Source organism: Diabrotica virgifera, chromosome 3, assembly GCF_917563875.1.
Source record: "Diabrotica virgifera virgifera chromosome 3, PGI_DIABVI_V3a".
In the NCBI taxonomy this organism is placed as follows: domain Eukaryota; kingdom Metazoa; phylum Arthropoda; class Insecta; order Coleoptera; family Chrysomelidae; genus Diabrotica; species Diabrotica virgifera.
In genome coordinates, this window is record NC_065445.1 from 130,961,658 (window position 1) to 130,979,575 (window position 17,918).

The following is a 17,918-nucleotide window of genomic DNA, read 5'->3' on the forward strand; positions in this document are numbered from 1 at the left end:
AACCGACAACCGATGGAGCGTGTGCGTTGTGTGCGTCGAAAATTCTTGCGTCCGATTTATGCGACGCACACGTCCACACTAGCACAATTTACTTCGAGCACGCAAATATTTGCGACGAACAACTAGTTCAACGCAAATTTTTACCAGTGAGGACGCGGCATAATACTTACCCGTTAATGTGACCGTAGGAAATAGAAATATTGGAAAAACTCGAAAATTTCACTTGACTAACATTTTGACGGAAGACGAAAAAAGAAACCTTAAAGACATATTATTAGAAGAAAAAGAAACAAGTGACGAAAAAATGAAGAAATACTGATGTATTTCGCCCAAAGAAAACATGAAAGTGACAAAGCTCTTGGCCAGATCAACTGTCTATCGACATTATTAAGATAATAGAGCATAAGTACATGCCTAGGAAAATTGTTTAATGAAATCGCACCTAAGAAACCATCCCACGTAAGACTGATTTCTCAAACACTTCAACTGTTTTTAAGATTATTTACAGACGAATTTACAAAATCTTGATGTTATGGACAATGAAGAAACCCAACACTTATCCAGAAATGCTTGGATGTTAACCAAAATCTGTACTGTCTGTTTTATAGACTACAACAAGGCTCTAGACAACGAATCTACATAAAGTATAAAGCGGGCTTATATTTCCATTGTTGAACACACTTCAAAAGATTTCGAACTTAAAAGAGAGGTATGACAAGGATATGTATTGTCGCCACTAATGTTTAACGCATACTTTGGAGAGATAATGACAAGAGAGATAGTTAAGTATGAAGAAGAATGTGGACTGTACACGAATAAAACTAAATTGACGAGGTTATCAAAAAAACCAAAATGATGATGAAAACTTGATAACTAACGGTAATACTTGTAGATAGAACGAATAGAAAACTACAGCTTGGCACAATAATTAATCACACAAACGATGTCTCGAAACAAATCAAAGTTCTAATAAAAAGAAGTACGAACGCCAATAAAATGAGAAATATATTTTGTAGAACAGAACTGAAATTAGAGTTGAGAGTTAGGCTGGCAAAGTCTCGGCTCTGTTGTACGGAATGGAAGCGTGGACCATTAACTCTGCGAATACTAAGAATCTAGGAGCATTCAAACTGTGTATATATAAGGTTTGTTCCAACACAACGGAGAACCGTCATGTAACGATCACTTTACTATAAAATAATACGTTCCATGCGTTCTGTGTCTGTATATCGTGCGTTCCATGGGTTATTTTGTTTACTGAGCAGGACGGTGATCGTTACATGGACGGTTTCTCGTTGTGTTGGAACAAACCTATAGAATCTTGAAGATACCATGGAACGAGCATGTAACAAACAACGAAGTCATAAGAAGTGTTAACAAAAGAATGGAAATAATGAGAACCATCAAAACACGAAAGCTACCATTACCTGGGACATGCCACTTGGAGAGAGATACTTCAATTGATTATACAAGGGGATCCAGCAAAGGAGAAATATACGAAGGAGAAGAATCTCATGGTTGCGTTACTTGAGGGAATAGTACAGATGTACATCAATCAAACTATTCAGAGCAACTGCATCTAAGATGAGAATAGCCCGTAACAATTGCCGACCTCCATCGCGAAGATGGCGCGTTAAGAAGAGCAGAAGAACAACATTTTATGTACGATACCAAACATACACTATCAGTGCTAGAAAAAGACTACATATTGTGCTAGAAAAAAGTCACTGCACAGAGGCTTCGAAATTTTTGACGCGATTAGGAAAAAAAGAAGCACGTAAGAAGTTATAATATAATGATTTCAACGAAATTAATATACTTTAAACAGTTTATTTATATTTTATTTAAATATTAAACTAATTTTAATACTTACTACTCTCCAAAATTTTTTATTAAAACAATACCTACCAAAAATTTAAAAACAAATAAAAGAATAAAACACACAAACACATTGAAAAATGCCACAAAGAAATGATTTCTGAATAATAATTGTTGCCAAAAATTTAAACTAAATACGTATTTTCTGAAAAAAATTATATAATAATGTACTTACAATCATGAAATGTATAAAAAAAATAAAAAAATAAAAACTTGCATTGGGGATTGAACCCGCGTATTATAGGGCTGCTTAGATTGTATATCAAAGCGCTTTCCCATTGTGCCACCTACACCTATCTGTCATGTGGGAATATACACCAACTGAACGTTTACACCATGAACTTTTTGACAGGTGCTTATTACTTATATGAATTTAATCAAATTGGTTTGATTTTTGGGGAATTAAAATATTAAAATACAACAAAACATAGTAAGAAAACAATATATTAGATGAAGATTGGTAGAAATTTTGTTCGTAATCAAATTATGTAAATTAAAGCATTGTTCTTCTTCAAGTGCCATCTTCGTTCCGAAGGTTGGCGATCATCAGGGCTATACGTATTTTCGAAACTGCTGACCGAAACAATTCGTTGTTGCTACAGCTATACCATTCCCGTAAATTCTTTAGCCAGGAGTTTCGTTTTCTTCCTATGGATCTTTTTCCTGCTATCTTCCCTGCATAATTATTCGAAGCAGTTCATATCTTTCGCCTCTTGTAATGTGTCCCAAGTATTACAGTTTTCGTTTTTTGATCGTAAATATGACTTCCTTTTCTTTATTCATTCTTCTCAAGACCTCGACGTTTGTGACTCTCTCCGTCCATGATATTCTCAAGATTCTGCGATACATCCACAGTTCAAATGCCTCCAATTTTTTGATATCAATCTTTTTCAGCGTCCATGACTCCATTCCGTAGAACAGCACAGAAAGTACGTAACATCTCATCAGGCGAAGTTTCATTTCAAGGCTCAAATCTCTCCACAGAACACTCTCTTCATTTTAGTGAATATGGATCTGACTTTTTCTATTCTTATTTTGATTTCTGCTGAGCTATCGTTGTCTTCATTAAAGCATTACCTACCTACTAATAGGTAAGTATATTTTTTTTTTCATTCTCTAAATAGGTATGTAGATATTTTTTTATTACAATTCTAAATCATTTACAATTACGTACCTGTGGCTTTTAAAAACTATTTAAAAAGTCACTACAATTATAAACTTGCTTTTGTTTCTGTCCTCATAACAATAAAAACTAATATACCCAACATTTGTTTATCCATAACCTCCATATTGAACAATTGACGGATCATTTCAACACCCAATCAGAACCCGTATAATGTTTGAGCTGCGCCCAGGACCAAGACTTTTGATGAATTCGCGCACATATACATTTACCCCCATCGCGGCTAAAGAAGTATAAAAAACGGGAAAGGCAACAAATAATTCTAGATTCGAAACGTTTTCTCCCCATTCCTTATGATTCAAATATTAATATGGTATGTAAATAAGATTTGAAATAATCAATTCAAACAATAATGAACTAGTAGGTATGACAGAAAATTAAAAACAAATGGTACCCGTGTGCCCTTATTATTTTTTAACTTATATAAATATGTATCCGTGAACTGACTAATATGTTACATCACAATAATTTTCCGATTAATTTTGTATTCATCATAATTCAACCCACGGAAATGATGGATACCAACAAGTCTCTCATACTTTGTAACTACAACATAGTTGTAGTTGCAGAGTGTAAAAGTGTGGTTCTATAAATATTTATTGCTATTATTGGATATAGGTATTGCATGAACCGTAATGTTAAATATTTATTGCTATTATTGGATATAGGTATTGCATGAACAGTAATGTTAATTCAAATTTACATCAAAAGTTGATAAAACTTTTATTAACCTCTCTTGTTCTTCAAGTGCCTTCTCCGCGATGGAGGTCGGCAATCATTATAGCTATTCGGACTTTAGAGACGGCTGCTCTGGAAAGTTCATTTTATGTACATCCGTACTATTTTCTCAGGTTGCGCAGCCACAATATTCTGCGTCTCCCTATGCTTCAATTTCCTTCAACTTTCCCTGCATAATCAATCGGACCAATTTTTATCTCTCTCCACGTGTAATATGTCCGAGATATTCTAATTTTCTTGTTTTCTTTCTCAGAACTTCTTTGTTTGTGACGTGTTCTGTCCACGATATTTTCAGAATTCTTCTGTACACTCACAGCTCGAATGATTCTAGTGTTTTCACTGATGCCGCATTCAAGATCCAAGCTTCCATTCCGTAAAACAAAGTCAAAAAACGTAGCACCTAGCCAACCTAATTCTTAGCTCCAACTTCAAATCTCTTGTGCAGAGCACTATTCTCATTTTGTTAAAATGTGCTCTAGCCTTTTCTATCCCGATTTTGATTTCCTGAAGGTAATCAGGTAACTTGTGGAGTTGATCATTGTTCCAAGATATGCATATTGGTCTGCTCGTTCGACATTGGTTTCGTTTATGAAGAGATTCTCGTTATTTCTTTGAGTTTTCGATATTCTCATAAATTTTGTCTTCTTAACGTTTATTGTTAGACCGTATTCTTGTCCAAACTCCGCTATTCTGGTCATCAGCCTCTGAAGTACTGATTAACCTGTAGCACTGTCTTTTTTAATACGAATTTTATACCTATTGTTTAGGTTAGACTATTGTCGTTTAAGGTTTAAGTTTTTTACTTTATTTTTTCCTATCTTCGCCCACGTGTATCACATTAGTTTACAATCATTTTAGTAAACTTCTCCAAAAAAATTTTGAGATGCCGAAATAATGGTCAGTATTTTATTTTAATTATGACAATTTTATTTTAATATTTGCCAAGTCTATCCAGTGTTCTTATAATTTTATAAGTTGTGAAAAGACGTGTAAATTTTAGTAAAATAAACGAAATCCACTAAAAATTTCAGCTACAAAGTAGATTACGATGTAAAAAATGTAAACAGACCATTTTTTGTGGACCCTTCTACTATGTGTTGCCATATTGCAACATGTTCTACCGAATTAGCTAGATATTTTATAGTCAGAATTGTCAACTGCCTTTTGGTCGGCACTTCTTTTTTTAATAAGAATATATTAAGAAGCCCACCCCTATTGTTCTTTCTGGCTTAAGGTTCTTCTTTTCTCTTAACCCATCATGAACGTTTTTCCCTTTCGTTTCTTGGGTTTCAGTATTGTATTCCACATTGTTTTTCATTATACGTTGCAGTTTTATTTAAACGTTACATAAATAAAAGGTATACGCTACCGTGGAAGCTGTATGTATACAAGGTAACCAAAAAGGTAGGTCATAAATTAAATCACATATTCTGGGACCAAAAATAGTTCGACTGAACCTAACTTCCTCTAGTACAAATATGCACATAAAATAAGTTACAGCCCTTGAAAATGAAAATCTATTTTTCCAATATGTATATCGAAAACTGTTAGAGATTTTATATTGAAAATTGACATGAAGCTTTCTTATGACAGGAACATCTTAAAAAAAATATCAGTGAAATTTGTGCACCGAATAAAAATTTTATGGCCGTTTTGTTCCCCTAAACCCCCCAAATGTTTGTGTACGTTCCAATTAAATTATTATTGTGGTACCATTAGTTATACACAATGTTTTTAAAACTTTTTTTTATCTCTTAGTACTTTTTCGATAAGCCAGATTTTATCGAGATGCGGCTTATTCTTTAATATGTGTCAAAATTTTTGTAGGTACCTAATAAAATGTAAATATTATAAATATGTAAATAACTTTTCGTATTACATATTATCAGGTCTATAATTTTACAACGATTTACAAATATGTGGTCGATTTTCGCGATATTTCTCGATAAAAACTGGCTTATCGAACTAAGAGGCAAAAAAGTTTTAAAAACTTTGTTTTTAATGGTACCACAATAATAATTTAATTGGAACGTTTAATAGAAGAAAACCCCCAAAAAATTTTTATGGGGTGCACAAATTTCAACGATATTTTTTTAAAATGTTCCAATGTTCCTGCCATAAGAAAGCCACATGTGCATTTTCAATGTAAAATCTGTAACTTTAAAAGATTGTAATTTTTTTATGTGCACATGTTTAATTCTAAGGTAAGTTAGGTTCAATCGAATTATTTTTGGTCCCTGAATATGTGATTTAATTTATGACCTACCTTGTTGTTACAACCTGTACATTGTCTTGAATATTCTGTTTGTGTGAGGATCGACATATTTTGAATTTTACTTTTTAGAATTGCTGTATGTATTCCATCAGTTCTCTTCATTTTTCATATCTTTTACTTTCTTTTCAATGTTTCTTATCTCCATCACTTATATGTATGTTCCTTTCAGTCTGCTCCTTGCTCTTTGACAAAATTGTTATCTTCTACCGTTATTGCTATTCGGCCTCCGCTTTTTTTATTACTTTTTTTTTCAAAACTCTGATTTTTTCTTCATTTTTCGGATTTATCATTCCTGTATTCGACAGCTTTTTTATCATTTTAGATAGCAATGTAATATCTTTGATAACTATTCGCCTTGATTCACTCCATTGTTTAATTTTATCATGCCTCCCACTTTTTATTGCATATGAATATTTCATAAGTAAGTTTAGTGCATGTTTTAATATTTTCCTCTATCATTTTCTTTCTGCTGAATTTGTCTGATGTGCTCATGTCGAATCATGTTAATAAGTCGTAATTTTATTTTGTAAACAAATTGACATAATCCGGTTATAAAATAACCAATTTTAAAAACAAATCCAGCATTCTTTCACACACGCATTTTTCAGCAATTGCCAATTTATAAAATAACTCATTCGTATCCAAATTTTTACAATTTCCCTCATTGTCACGAGAATCTGTCATATTAACTGAAGTGGGACGTAGTTGCCACCTACATGCGACATTGTTGACACATCCTGTAACTTCTTTTGTGTGAGGTTTTTACCACGAATACTTCCTCTCTACATGATTAGCGGTTCAAGGACCAAAGTATAGTTGATCCGAAACTATGTGAATCTGTCACGCACATGTAGAGTAGATTACACGGGGTAATGTGGTATTCTCCCAAGTAATAAAAAACATACAGTTTGGTACAGGGAGTCTATTTTTAAGTTGTATAGAGAATCAACAGATTTTGATATACAAATGCGGTATCACTTAGTACCTAATTTAATTTTCAAAAATTTCTTACCCGTTGTAAGAAACACAGGAGAAAAATATTCAAAATCGAAAAGAGAAACTTCTATAAAGCAAACAGACCGATAAATAGCGAACATGGGAGAATCTACAATTTGCATTCATCACCTGTCCGCTTATCTAAATAAAAATCGAACAGAATATCTGCTTCAAGTTGGGATTCCGATGTTCAATCTTTATACCAGCAGCGTGTGTGTCTTCAAGGTGGCATCTGGCATCCTGGTATTTTGTTTTTGTTCATTTGCAACATTTGCAAGTCTAATATCACCCATTCTATCAACGTAGTCCCTTATTATGTTCTTTTTTGACTATGGACCAAAGTACAACGTTTTGGATGTTACATATAGTCCCGATATCGCTACTCCTTACTCTATATCTTAAGTGATTTGCCAGTAATTAATCTTATGGCCGTAGGAGATTATGGATTACATCCCGGAGAAAACCTGATACCCTGCCGCTTTTGTGTTTTCTTTTCACTTTTATTATTAATTGCTAACTTAACTTCTTCTGGGGTTTCTTGATTTTTTCATACACTGCGTTTTCTGGACAGAGACAATCATATTTCATTTTTTTGCTACTATTTTAAACCTTTATAGTAGTCTAAATTACTTTTTAATTGTTTAGTTACCTTGACTTCTCAGTGTTAATTTCGTTGGCACGTGATCCTTCTATTGTTCGACGGATCATTTAAAATTACATAACCTATAAGATCGGTCAAGCAAACAATCATTGTTCTAGTTTTTTACTACAATTTAACAGTAGCCGATTTTATCTGCCAGATAATGACTTTAAAAATGTTTTATGTTGTAATAACGGATAGTTCCTGTCTGTATAATATAATATAAAGTTAGAAAGAAAAAAATTAAACTTCGGCTCCACCTTCATTTATGGTAAATGTTTAAACGAAGGTCAATCTGCACATTATTTGTTTAGAACTGCGCAAAATAGAAACGACGTGAATAAGAATGACTAAATTTTGTGTTGCTAAAAATATAAAACTCAAACAATCATTATTATTTAATCAACATCACGTTTTTTTACCTTTTGGCTTGATATTGGACGTGACATACCTAAATGAAACTGGAATTAGTCCAGTTGGGACCTGTTTAATGTTTGTTGACCCTTAAGTGAACCCTTGAATTTATGTAGATATTTTATCTGGAGATTGCTTATAAATATTCTTTAATTATGATCCTGCTGAAAAGGTCGTGGAAAAGGACCCCGCACAAACCTTATGGAAAATAGGTCCCAGTGGATTTCGTTCATACTTTGGGAAAATACTCTTTGAAGCATCCTGATTAAAAGTTCTCATGGGCACAACTCAATCGTATGAAGGATTTTCAAGATATAGAGGCCCAAACTCGGAAAATTATAAGATTTACGGGGTATTCCAATTCCGTGAGTTACTGGTTATTTGGCAACATGTAGAAGTTTGGATCAAGGAAAAGTACTAGTAGTCTAGGATTTTTTCCTGGCTATCCAATGGCGACCTTTAATTTGACCTTGGCCTTCAACGGACGTCATCTTCTAGAGTTTCGAGGTTTTTCGGCATTCAATTGATATAAACAGATTACTCATGGGTTTTTGGGATCGCTAAACACGAATATGCCATCAGAATTGCCCATCGGATGACGTGGTGGCCAGGGCCTCTGCAAGGGACGTCATATTCTAGAGTTTCGATGGTTTTCGGCATTTAATTGATGCAAATGAATTACTGCAGGGTTTTTTGAGGTCGCTAAACACGAATATGCCACCAGCACCGATTCCCGGAGCACCTGGTTTTTAAGGTCAATGAAAGGGGCTCCTGGAGTTTCGAGGGTCTTTGGTACTACATTAATGCAAACGGATTAGTTATAGGTTTTTGGGGTTGCTGAACACGATTACGTGATCAGCACAGACACAGGAGCACCTGGTGCCTAAGACAGGTTATCTTCTGGAGTTTCGGAGGAATCAAATGGATTACTCTTAGGTTTTTGGGGTTGCCGAACATGCATACTACCGAACATGCACTATGGCACGTCATCTTCTAGAGTGTCGAGGTCCTTTATACCGTTTTCAAAGTCAAAAATATTAATTAAATAACTATATTGTGCTCTTCAATTGTTTTAATTATTTATAAAAAATATAAACTCAATTTATATCTGACAATGTTTTTCCTTCATTTATTTTAATATCATTTACTACATTCTATTTTGATAGTGGTATTCATCGTGGCCACTAGATACTCCAGAGTCTTTTATCTAAGTCATATTCATGTTCAGCAACCCCAAAAACACAAGAGTAATCCGCTTGCATCAATTTAGTACCGAAAACTCTCGAAACCCCAGAAGATGACGTGCCTTACGCACCAGGTACCCCGGTGTCTGTTCTGATGGCGTATTTGTGTTTAGCAGACCCAAAAACTAATGAGTAATACCCATCTGCATCAATTTAATGCCGAAACCTGTCGAAACTCCAAAAGAAGACCTGCCCTAGGCACCAGGTGCTCCTTGGATCGGATATGATATCGAATTTACGTTCAGCAGCCCCAAAAACCGGTGAGTAATCAGTTTACATTAATTTAGTACCGAAAGCTCTCGAATCTCCAAAGCCTTTGGCACCAGGTACTCCGATGTCTGTTCTGGGGGGATATTCGTGTTCAGCAACTCCAAAAACCTATGAGTAATCCGTTTGCATCAATGTAGTACCAAAGATCCTCGAAACTCCAGGAGCCCCTTTCATTGACCTTGGAAACCAGGTGCTCCGGGAGTCGGTTCTGGTGGCATATTCGTGTTTAGCGACCTCAAAAAACCCATCAGTAATTCATTTGCATCAATTAAATGCCGAAAACTATCGAAACTCTAGAAGATGACGTCCCTTGCAGTAGCTCTGGCCATCACGTCATCCGGAGGTCAATTCTGATGGCATATTCGTGTTTAGCGATCCCAAAAACCCATGAGTAATCTGTTTATATCAATTTAATGCCGAAAACCCCCGAAACTATAGAAGATGACGTCCGTTGAAGGTCAAGGTCAAAGTAAAGATCGCCATTGGATAGCCAGGAAAAAATCCTAGACTACTAGTACTTTTCCTTGATCCAAACTTCTACATGTTGCCAAATAACCAGTAACTCACGGAATTGGAATACCCCGTAAATCTTATAATTTTCCGACTTTGGGCCTCTATATCTTGAAAATCCTTCATACGATTGAGTTGTGCCTATGAGAACTTTTTATTAGGATGCTTCAAAGAGTATTTTTCCCAAAGTATGAACGAAATCCACTGGGACCTATATAGGTCCCTTATTTCCATAAGGTTTGTGCGGGGTCCTTTGGGAAAAATTCAATAGGTCATCTTTCTACTCGTATATTTGATGTTATATTTCAGCTCGCGAGCGGCATTAATTTGCTCTCTTAACCCTCGCAGGACCAACCTTTTAGTAGAAACAGCGAGGACCAAGGTGGGTCAATAAATGTCCACACATATGTAATGTTGTGATCTTATTTATTTATATGTGATGATATTCTTATATGTAATTTAATTTAATTAATGCATTAATGATAATCTAATTAATCAACCAGATCACATATCAATATGTTTTCAATCTCAGGGCGAATTATAAAATTACTTACTTACTTTCGTGACTTCTAAGTATTTCTCAGTGGTTCCTAATCGGGATAGGAAAAATATAAAATAATACACACATATGGATTACAATCATAAATCAAAATTTTGTTTATTTTATATAAATGGCAATTACTGCTTAATATTTGTTAGATCTTATATTTATTTAATACAAACATTTAAACATGGGAATCTTATTTCCTTTTGGTTTCTAATTTTAAATTTTTATTCATAATGAACTATTAGGATTTATTAGCAACAAATTGATTTAAGTTTGATGAAAATCTTCTGATATTAGCGATTATGTTCTTCAATTTTTAATGTGGTATTTAATACAAAAAAAAACCATACATTCATGCCCTGACAAATGAGACTGACCTTTATCTGATGAACTGCGAATGTCCTCACACAAAACCCGTTTCCTCCTACCCTTGGTTGCGATGAAAAACTCGTCCTGGCCTCCAGTAATGTTCTCCTTTGAAAACTACCTCGTATCGCTCTCGTTCCTGCTTTTCTCGTGATGCCGTGTTCTACCTTTTTCGAACCACTTCAATCAGCTACCGGGACACTCTTTGCTCAAGGAGATTCTTTTCTCTCGACTCGGCCTACCTCTCGTTCCGATGGGTACTCAACACTCACGGAACTATACCGGCTTTTTCACTCTTCGTACACTACCGTCTACCACTGGACTTTCCTCTCGACCGCTCAAAACATTCTGATCTCTCATCCTCATTCATTCCCCTACTTTCTCAATATCCCTTCCAGATTCAAAAATCAACATTCCACCACCAATTTTAATTCGCCGTATTCCTCAATACCAACTTTTAATCTTTCTAAATATGTTTAATGGATTTCAAGAAAAAATAATCATTTCCCAATTTAAACTTACTTTCTACTTTTTACAAAACTTAATGACCTATTATCTATTTCACTGAGTCTTATTTAGCGTAGGCTAATGATCGAATCTTCCGCGAACTCTATAATGGTCCGCGTCACTCAAACTTGTTTATCTTAGGCGCATTGTTATCGAGTTTCGTACACTTCTTCGAATCACTTTCTTAAAAACTAAATATAATAATTTGTTGTATACAGGTTGTTCTAAATTTACATGCCCGTGGTTGAGAAAATTGAAGATCTTTTATATTAATTTGAATTTTGCTTATAATTATAACTTTTTAATTCTCCTATCAAATAGGAATATAACAAATCCCCGCCTTTGTATTCGATAAAATTTATCTGCATTTTTAAATAAATTTTCTAGAGGCAAAACCAACTCCCTGTATATTTCCTTACTTTAATCTACGTCTTATACCCTAACTTACTATCTACTTTATGTAATTCTGTCTTTTATTCGTGATATTTGTATACATCGTGAATATTATAAATTCCTCGGATCTGTTCCGAGTTCCTATGCCTCAACTCATAACTATTTATCCCATTTTCATTATTCACGATGTACGGGCCTCCGAAAACAGGCATCAACTTTGCGCAAATGCCCCCAGGAAGATTTGATACTCGTAATGCCCTCACGAGTACTTTTTCGCCCTTTTGGAAAGTCACTGGTCTTCTTTTTCTATTGTTTTCCTGTCTTTGGATATACTTTTCGTTGCTTCGCCGTAATCTTCTCTGTACTGTTTCAATCACCTGTTGATATTCCTTTGGCTCTGGGTCTTCCCATGGCCTTATCGGCAGTACACCCTTCATGATGTATTCTGGGGTCTCTTTTGTTACTGTGCTCGGAATTGTATTTAGATACATTTCTATTTCCGCCATTTTCCTGTCCCAGTGGCGATGTTGACCATCTGTTGCAATGCGAAGAAATTTCGTCACTTCCTGTATGAATCGTTCCGAAGGATTACTCTGCGGATGCCTGATGCTGACAAAATTTGTCTCTATTCCGCGTTCTCGAAGTTGTCCCTTGAAACGATCATTTCGGAAATACGTTGCATTGTCCAGTAGAATCTTTTTTGGTGTTCCTACTGTGGCTATAAAATTGTCGATTTTTCTTAATATTTCTTCCCCCTTTGTGTTGCGGCAACTATATAATTTTACGTATTTTGAAAACACATCCACCATCACTAGAATATGTTTGTTCCTTTTAGTGGTCATAATTAGATCGCTTAACATATTTATTGCTACAATGTCTAGTTTGTTTCGGGCTTCAATATTTTTGGCAATATTTTCGTTTTTGAAATTCCTACTCTTATATTTTTGACATACATCGCACTTCTGGGTAATTTCCTTTGCAATGCGGTAATCCTGTCGGCTGATGTAATTTTCCCTAAAAACGAGCCAAACCTTTCTGCTACCGATATGCCCATTGTCCTCATGTAATTTCTTTATTATCTTTTCTGCCAATGTCTGTGTCACTAAATATAGTTCCTTTCCGTCTATTCTCTTAAAATATATGTTATTTTCTACCTCCGCTCTTCTTTTCTCTCTTTCCTCTAGGTCTTCCTGGTTTGTCCTTATCTCATTTAACGAATATATCCCTTCTTCTTGTATTAATCTATTTAGTCCCACCTGTAGAGTAATTGTTTCCTTTTTTCCGGTGTCCTCATCCCGTGTTAGAGCGTCGGCTATTATGTTGTCTTTTCCTTTTATACAGGGTGTCCCGAAAAGATTGGTCATAAATTATACCACAGATTCTGGGGTCAAAAATAAATCGATTGAACCTCACTTACCTATATACAATAGTGCACACAAAAAAAGTTACAGCCCTTTGAAGTTACAAAATGAAAATCGATTTTTTTTCATATATCGAGAACTCTTAGAGATTTTTTATTGAAAATGGACATGTGGCATTCTTATGACAGCAATATCTTAAATAAAAAATTAAGTGAAATTTGTGCACCCCATAAAAATTTTATGGGGGTCTTGTTCTCTTAAACCCCCCCAAACTTTTGTGTACGTTCCAAATAAATTATTATTGTGGCACCATTAGTGAAACACAATGTTTTTAAAACTTTTTTGCCTCTTAGTACTTTTTTGATAAGCCACTGTTTATCGAGATATTTTGAATATTTGTCGAATCCACCACGTATTTGTATATGGTTAAGTACGATTATAGACTTGTTAATAATCTGAAAATTTATTTATAATTTACATTTTTAGGTATATTTTGAAAAAGAAGCCACATCTCGATAAAAGGTGACTTATCAAAAAAAGACTAAGAGGCAAAAAAGTTTTAAAAACACTGTGTTTAACTAATGGTACCAAAATAATAGTTTAATTGGAACGTACACAAACTTTTGGGGGGTTTAAAGGAACAAAACCCCCAAAAAATTTTTATGTAAATATATTAAAAAATAAGCCGCATCTCGATAAAAACTGGCTTATCAAAAAAATACTAAGACGCAAAAAAGTTCTAAAAATGTTGTGATTAACTAATGGTACCACAATAATGAATTAATTGGAACGTACACAAAAGTTTGGGGGGGTTTAAGGGAACAAAACCCCTATAAAATTTTTATGGGATGGACAAATTTCACTATAATTTTGTTTTAAGATGTTCCTGCCATGAGAATGATACATGTCCATTTTCAATAAAAAATCTCTAATAGTTTTCGATATATTGAAAAAAATCGATTTTCATTTTGTAATTTCAAAGGGCTGTAACTTTTTTTATGAGCACATTTGTACTAAGGTAAGTTAGGTTTAATCGAACTATTTTTGGTCGCAGAATATGTGGTATAATTTATGACCATTCTTTTCGGGACACCCTGTATATCGGAACTCAAAATCATACTCCTGTAATAATAGAATGCCTCTATGTATTCTATTATTTACTAATCGATTCTTCATGATATGTACTAAAGCTGCATGGTCTGTTTCGATTGTGAATTTTGCTCCCAATAAGTAAAACCTCAATTTGTTTACGCAATATAGTACACTGGCAAACTCCAATTCTGTAACACTATATTTTCTCTCATGTGTTTTAGTCACTCGAGATATAAAACATATCGGCACTTCTTGGTCGTTTTGTATTTGAGACAGAACTCCTGCAAATTTTTGTATGGACGCATCAGTTCGGAGTATAAAAGGTAAATTGTAAATGGGGTGGTATATTTTCGTTCCTTTTGCGAATTCTCGTTTTAATGTTTTGAAAGCTTCCTCCTGTTCTTCTTTCCAATTCCATTTTATTCCTTTTTTTTAGCAATTTTATCAAAGGGATTTCCTTTTGGCTCAAATCGGGAATCAGCTTTTTAAAATAATTTATCGTGCCAAGAAAACCTCTCAATGTTTTCAAATTCGTTGGTCTTGGGTATTCATCTATGAGCTTGACTCTGTCTTCGGCTAATCTGACTGTTTTGGTGTCCAATTGAAAACCCAAATAAATTACTTCTTTTTGAAAAAATTGACATTTTTCAATGTTTAATTTCAACCCCGCTGTGTCCAATTCTTCCAGAATTATTTTTATGTGTTCCAGATGACTCTGAGTATCTTGTGAAAAAATTAATAAATCATCGATATAATGAACTATGAAATCTTCATGGCGATTTAAAATGGTATGTAGAGCTCGGACGAGTGCAGCACAAGCACTCTGCAATCCAAATGGCACTACCTTAAACCGGTAGACAATACCATCAATTGAGAAAGCGGTGTAGTTTCTACACTTTTCAGCTAAAGGTATCAACCAAAAACTGTGTTTTAAGTAAATTTTAGAAAATATGTGTGATCCCGTAATTCTTCCAAAAATGGCCTCGATGTTTAGAGGTGATTCATATTGTGATACAGTGTGCTGGTTGATATTCCTGGCATCTAAACATAATCTCAATTCTCCATTGCTTTTCTTTACTATCACAATCGGGTTAACATACGGTGAATCACATCTTTCGATGATTTGATCTTCCAACATTTTATTAATTTCTTCTTTCACCTCTTGTCGATACTTGTATGGAATCGGGTAAGTCTTTGATCGAAAATTTCCCAAGTTTTTCACCTCAAATGAATGTTCGTACTTTTTCGCCACTCTGTTTTCCTCATTGATCAAATTTTCGTAGTTTCTTAACATCAACCGCAATTCTTTTTCTTTTCCTTCTCCACATATCAATTTTCTGTCTTTTTCCTCAGACTCTTCACATATGTTTACCGTGCATTCTGCATCCTCGTTTGCATATACCTCCTCTTCAAATACCACTGTTTCAATCATATTCTTTTCACTTTCATTTGTTAGCTTTATTTCTTCTTCTCCTGAGCTCGTCTCTTCTTTTGAGGAATCCCAGGTTTCTTTTGCTTTTGATACTCTCAATTTTTCTTCTTTTGGGCTCAACTCTTCTTTTGAGGAGCCACAGGTTTCATTTTCTTTTATCTTTTTCTGACTTTTTCTCCCTTTTCTTCTTTGTCCTTGCTTCGTTGCCAAATTCATTTCCACTGTTTGTTCTTTACCTGATTCGTCCGTATTTTGTTTCTCCTGTTCCTTGTCCTGTTCTTTTTCTTTTTCTTCTGTTAGTTTCATCGTATTATTTTTAAAATTTATCACTACATGTTTTTCTGCCAATTCGTCAACTCCTACTATCATGTCATGTGACATGTTTGGTATTATTACACATTGTAGTGCATACATCTTCTTACCCAGTCGTACCATTACTCGTATGCCTTCATTTATAGTTGCCAATGTCCGTTTGTTTGCGCCCACTAAATTTACCCTAGGTATTTTGTAAATTAAATTTGTTAAATTAACTTCTTCTATTAGTTTTCTGTTAACCAACGTTATTTCAGATCCAGTATCTATCATAATTTTAATTGGTTTCTCGTTGATAAATCCATCCACAAATTTTAAATTAACTCCATTTTTCTTTTCGTTGTTTCCTGCCAATTTAATAAACTCCTTGGGGTGACAAAAGATTCCTGTTTGATTTTTGGTTTTTAGTGAGCGCCGTCGTGAAAAGACGCCGGTTGCTCATCGTTGTTTATATTTTCGCCATAATGTCTCTCTCCGTCATATTCTTCTGTCTGGGTATTATTTACCTCTCTTCTATTTTCTCTTGGTCTGTCGGATCTGTTTCGATTTTCTCGATATCCCTGTTCATTTTGTCTACCATTATTTCTGTTTTCTTGATTTGAGCGTGTGGTGTTTCTATTCTGGTATTCTCGATTTCTGTCCTCATTCCATTGCCTATTTCTTTGTTCATAATTTCCTCTTCCGTTGTCTCTATTTTCGTTTTCCCTTCTGGGATTAAAATCTCGTCTTGTATAGTCCCTCCTATTTTGATTTCTATCCCTGTAATCCTGTGTCTCTCGGGGCCTGTAATCTTCTCGCGACCTTCTTGATTTTCTTTCTCTTAAACGTGATTCTCTTATTTGTAAGAATTGGCATAGACTATTTATGTCTTTGTAGTTTTGCAATGTGATATGGTCTTCCAGCGTTTCTTCGAAATGTCTTGCAATCAGTTCGACTAATTGTTCCGATGAGTAATTATATTGTAAATGTTTTGCATTATTGTAAATTTGTAAAGCATATGTCCTTTCTGATACCCCCATCCTATCATTGTATTTCCCATTTTGCAATTCCTTGTTAATTTCCAATTGTTGGACTTTTTCCCAGAAATAATTCAAAAATTTTTGTTCAAATTGTTGCCAATTGCCGAATTCTTCTTCTTTACTATCGAACCATAGGCTTGCTTCATATTTGAGATGGTTTCTGATAGTTTCTTTTGCTGTTTCGAAATTTACGATGTGTTGTATTTTCTTTTTCAGGCTATTTATGAACGGCACTGGGTGTAATCTTCTTACATCCCCGCCAAACCTTATCTTCACGTCATCTGTGCTATGTATAACCATTTCTCTTCTTTCTCCTACATTTTGTTGAATATTGATTTCCGCAATCTTTCTTTCCATTTCTTCTCTGTCTGCTTGAATAGCGTTTTCAAACTTGTTTTCCAAATTTTCTATTTCCTTTTTCTGGCAATTCGTTATCTCCTGTATTTTATTTTGAATTTTCATTTCTTGTTCTTTCATCTCGTTTTTCATTGTTGTCAAACATCCTTTTATTTCCTTTTCATACTTTTCTATGCGTTCGTCTATTTTCTTATTGTTCTCTTCTATTGCTTTTTTTGTTTCCTGTTGATTGTCATCCATTTTTTGTTGTGTTTCATCCATTTTTTTATCCACTTTATCCATTTTCTTTGATGTTTCTTCCTGATTTTTATCCATTGCTTGTTTTGTTTCCTCCTGATTTTTATCCATTGTCCGTTTTGCTTCATCCATTTTTTGTGACTGGAG

The 17,918-nt window shown here is 34.4% G+C and overlaps 1 protein-coding gene across 6 annotated transcripts in view; it reads left to right on the forward strand.

Annotated features, from left to right (window-relative positions):
- Window positions 1–17,918, forward strand: part of LOC114330581 (protein TANC2) — a 632,990-nt gene that overhangs the window by 419,477 nt on the left and 195,595 nt on the right. The window contains exon 1 of one of the 6 annotated variants that reach the window (XM_050645530.1): window positions 2,634–2,969. The exons of the other annotated variants lie outside the window; for them this stretch is intronic. The gene's annotated coding sequence lies outside the window, so the exon portion shown is untranslated. Of the gene's footprint in view, window positions 1–2,633; window positions 2,970–17,918 lie in introns of those variants that run through there. 6 annotated transcript variants of the gene reach the window in all.